This window comes from Cavia porcellus, unplaced genomic scaffold (genome assembly GCF_034190915.1).
Source record: "Cavia porcellus strain 051 isolate PalLab524CR breed Dunkin Hartley unplaced genomic scaffold, mCavPor4.1 scaffold_15, whole genome shotgun sequence".
Lineage (NCBI taxonomy): Eukaryota > Metazoa > Chordata > Mammalia > Rodentia > Caviidae > Cavia > Cavia porcellus.
Genome location: NW_026947498.1, coordinates 6308815 through 6313042, shown reverse-complemented (window position 1 = coordinate 6313042; position 4228 = coordinate 6308815). Strand labels below are relative to the sequence as shown.

At 47.6% G+C, this 4228-nt stretch overlaps 1 protein-coding gene across 17 annotated transcripts in view; it reads right to left on the bottom strand.

Annotated features, from left to right (window-relative positions):
* Positions 1-4228, bottom strand: part of Kcnj15 (potassium inwardly rectifying channel subfamily J member 15) — a 55517-nt gene that overhangs the window by 44640 nt on the left and 6649 nt on the right. The gene's annotated exons all lie outside the window — the stretch shown is intronic.

Below are 4228 nucleotides of genomic sequence, written 5' to 3'. Positions count from 1 at the left end.
CTGGACAATTCCAAACCGTGCTTTACTCATTTGATTTTCACTAAGAAAATTTAGGCTGTGATTTTTGTTAAACCCCCACCAATATTTTTTGAAACTACTCTAATATAACACTTTTGCCCCCGCCGAAGTTTTTGCATGATCACAGCATGGCATTGGAAAACCAGAAGACTGGCTGGGCAACAGAAACCTTCACGGCACTTAGAAGCCCAGCCAGGTCCTTGCTCTGAAAGCAGCCATCCCCTCCTGCCCCCCGTATTAATGCTATCTGTGTCAGAGCCTGCTTGCATTCGCCAGGCCTCAGATCTTGTGAAAGCAGAAACTTGAAAAGTCTTGCTTTAATCACAGTGGCAATTAGCAAATTTGGACACTGCCTTATCTCCCCCTGCCGCCCCCAGCTTTTTATTGGAAATACATGTAAGAATGAACTTGTGGTTTATTCTGTGTCTCCGAGGCTGAAGCACAGGGCTGGCAAGAATCAGGTGCTCTCCCAGTTCCAGTGAGCGGCTGGGATCTTCTGTCCTTTCCTCAGTGATCACTGGTTTCTGTGAATTTGGGCTTATCCCACAGCTAAGCACACTTTAAGAAGGAAAGGGCTCCTCCTCCACTTGCTACATTTAGAGCAAGACAGGACAAGAAATGCACCACTAACCAGTGAGAACTAGACATTCTTCGGTCTCCGAGGACCTTCCTGTGCCTGCGGTGAGAGCTGGCCAAGAGTCTACCAAGCCCTCCACTCTCTGTTGTCACTGGTGCCTGCAGACACTGCATTGTTTCTTCCCTCCACACACAGCCAGGCTTAGCCTTCTCCCCTTCTCTGATGTATGAGCCAAGGGCTGTACCATTGTCTTAATTACTTTCTTATTGTTAACTCTCAGGGCCTGACACCCACGACTAAGGGAGGAGGAGTTTATTTGGCTCACGATTCAGAAGTTTCAGTCCATAGTGAGCAGGCTTATACACAGAATTGTCACCGTGGAAGGGTCTGGCAGAGGAAAGCTCTCACGTCATGCTGAATAGGAAGCAGAGAGCAAAGGGAGGAGCCAGGGAGAGAGATGCTATCTTCCAGGCCACACCCTCAGTGGTCTACCTCTTCCAACCAGGGTCCACTAACAGCAAGGCAGCTATAGTGTCCCCGTGGTCCAATCCTCTTTCAAAACCCCATATGAGCACATGAGGCCTTTGGGGGATATTTTCAATATAAACCAGAATGACTACTAACCATGTCATCCACGGAAACATGTCATGGTGCTTGCTGCTGGTCAGCTGACTCTGTGGTCTCCCACCTGCCTCCCTGAGCGTCCGGTCTCTTTCTGCTTAGATGACTTCTCTCCCTCCCCCTCGGGAAATATGTTCCCCTTGATCTTGGTTGTCCTCCTCTCCTCTTGACATCCTCTCTCTGCACCCTCTCCCTTACCTCTGGGCCACTCCCAGGCCCATCACGTCATGTGTTGCTCACATCTTTTCAGAGATCTGTGGCTCCAACACTCTGGGGATATTTCTCCCAGAAAACTGCTCAGAACGTAATGGTTCAAAACTGAACTCCTGTTATCTTCTCTAAATTTGATTGCTTGTGAGTTTTGGTTCTTACCAAGGGCATCATCATCGTCCAGCTCTGTCTTTAAACCTGTTTCCTCCACCAGCTGACCTGCAACGAGCCCACAGTCTGTTTCTGCTGAATGCACCTTGTCCTCCACCCCTTCCCAAGGCCACTGCCCTCATCCAGGTCATCATTCCTTTCTCCAGACTTCTCAGTGTTGCATTCAGACTAGTTACTCAGCACCACTGCAGGCCAGTGTTTCTAAAGTGTACCTCAGAGCCCAAATCAGGAGCTGCAGGGACTCTTGGCTGCCTGCCAAACTGAAAGACAAGTGGTCCTTTCCAACCAGCCTCCCCTGAGTCTCCCCTTCCCTGGCAGAACACTGAAGTTATGACTTCTGGAGACCAATGACTTCCTCCAAGAGCGATGTCTCATCTTCTAAAACCTGTAACTACGAGGCAGTTACTCTCTGCGCCTTGTCATCTCCAAAGAGGTCAGGAGAAAGCCCATCTGTGCGGGAACTGGGGGTGCCCACGAGGGCCTCTGGTCCGGCCCTGTGCTGGGCTCAGCACTGTCAGCTCCACGTCCTACTGATACAGACTCATTGGGGCCACCACTGTCCTTTTCCTTCCCACCTACGCACTCAGCCCCAGGCACACGGCCTGCAGGCTCCCAGCACTGTTTTTCTGGGACTCCCGTCATTCTCCTGGGCTCCTGGCTGTCTCCTGCCCACCGTCATTCCAGTCTTCTTTGCTCCCTAAGCTCATCTAAAATGCGCCAGTGCCTTTGACAACCACATCCCAGGCTCTGGCCTTTCCCTTTCTGGTGTCCCTGGTCCTTTGGTGAGGTCTCTAGTGCAGTTCTCCCAACACATTCTCTTGGGCCCTGGAGACATTCTCAGGCTTTGAGAATTTTTGTACTATTTTCCACTTCCACTCCTACCCACAGCTCTCCCCAACAGCAGCCTGGAACCTCTTTGCACCAGGAGGAAGCCTTATCCATATTTATCTTCTGAGAAGATCTAAGACTGCCCAACCCCCTGCAGAGCTGGCCCTGGGCTAGGACCTAAACCCTGGGTCAGAACCTAAGTATGCACAGTGTTAAAGGGAGTCGACTTAAAAACCCATTAAATATGTACAGTATTTCTACCAACTTCCGGCTCGCAAGTCCAAACTTTTTCAAATACTGAAAATTAAAGTGCCATACAGAAAGCATAGTTTAGGGAACATACCCAGGATATTGCATGAGACAAGCAGACATCCATAATTGTAAAACTCATGTTAAACACATACACTCTCATATAGCCCAGACTCTGCAGGGCCAGAGACCAGCAGGCCCACTCCCAATCAGAGCAAAATGTATTTGTTTGGAATTGCAGAAAAGTGGCTCTTATATGCTTCACACTTAAAGCAGTTCATCTTTAAAATGGAGAAATCTAGGAAATTCTCTTCTCTTTGAAAAACACCCAGAGCTAAATGCTTTGATGCTGTGGGTACGCTAACACCACCCATGTCTAAACATGGTGCTTGGAGGGAAACCAAGAGGGAATTAATTCTGTTGTCTCCTGGATTTGGTGACCCCTGGATCAAATCACCCCCTATAATCCAGACTCATATGAAATTCTTCCTTTCCCTTTTTTTCCTGGGTTCTCCTGCAGGATCAAGCTTTCAGCACATTTCCATCCCGAATCCTGCCAGCTCTATGTTACTTTTCTGCTTTGTTTAAAGTCTCTTCAGTTCCTTCTTGCAAAATTCTCTGCACATTTGCTGTTTGCTTCTATGAGTTTAGCACAACTTCTTTTTCATAGTCACGCAATGTCTTTATTTCTCAATAATGAACGGTGCTCTCCTCCTTACGACCCCTACTCACACTCCTCACAGTCAGCCTATCACTTCACAAAGTCCTACATGGAGGAAAACACACTGGCTCCTGGTTTCCAGATACACCTATTTTCAGAGACCTTCAGTCAAAATTGGTCTGTGCTATGTTTCCAGGATGGGGTCAATGTGAGTTTTCTGCGCAATCAAAGATGTAATTATAGCAGAAATTCATGCCCATGCCCGTGGACCTGATAAATATCATCTGAAGGATTCCTTACATTCAACACTGGGAGTGCCAAGGAAGAATCTGGTAAAATCTCCACTGCCCATCGTCTGCAGCTGGGCAGGGGAAGAGACCAGTCAACAGGCCATCGTCAAGTTGAGCCAAGTGGGACAAGTTGCCTGCACCCAGGCCTGGGGAGGGGCTTTCCAGAGGGCTCCTAGTTCAGGTTGGAGGGTCCCATTGGAGCTGGACCTGAATCTGCACCCCTGCGGAAGGTTCATGACCTGCTTAAGGATGGTTAAATCATACATGGAGTGTAAAAAAAAACAACCGAAATTTTAAAAAAGACCAGTAGAGGAGAATAGACGTTGTTTTTCAAAAAGAGTTTTACAATATGCTGTATGTAGAGGTGGGCTCCATGCATGTCCTGTTGATCCCTAGGCTGGAGTATAAAGCATGTAAAACCTACATTTAATTTTGAAGTCATAAACAAGATTTGGCTATGGCGGGCCTGGGTATATTTCATGGTGGCTTATAAAAATAGATGAGAGTTACATAATCATGGTTTAATCAAACGACTTCTTAGAAATTTGCTCTCATTTTCTTTCTATGCACTGTTCACGCAGGTTGTATTTGCGTGTCTTTTAG